Raw genomic sequence first — 305 nt, 5'->3', positions numbered from 1 at the left:
GGAAAATCAGCCTCTCAATTTTGTCTCGAAAACTTGAGATTATATAAACCAAAATGAAATGTTAATCGAGTTTTTTTCATCTTTTATAACAAATGCTTTCAGATTTTTCCCCATAACATCCTCGTCACTTTATATCTGTTTTCATTTGCATTTTCAAATAACATTTTCTTGAAGCAGTAATGGTTTGCATATTGTTACACAAATTATATCATTTTTTTTTACATTAAACATAATTTCTATTCATAACTTCCAGATACGCACACCTTGAACATCTACTAGTATATTGTAGAATAATAATCTAATCT

At 27.2% G+C, this 305-nt stretch overlaps 1 protein-coding gene across 1 annotated transcript in view; it reads right to left on the bottom strand.

Moving 5' to 3' along the window:
* Nucleotides 1-305, bottom strand: part of LOC119588702 — a 103718-nt gene that overhangs the window by 83917 nt on the left and 19496 nt on the right.

This window comes from Penaeus monodon, chromosome 24, assembly GCF_015228065.2.
Source record: "Penaeus monodon isolate SGIC_2016 chromosome 24, NSTDA_Pmon_1, whole genome shotgun sequence".
Classification (NCBI taxonomy): Eukaryota; Metazoa; Arthropoda; class Malacostraca; order Decapoda; family Penaeidae; genus Penaeus; species Penaeus monodon.
This window is presented reverse-complemented; position numbering and strand designations above follow the sequence as displayed.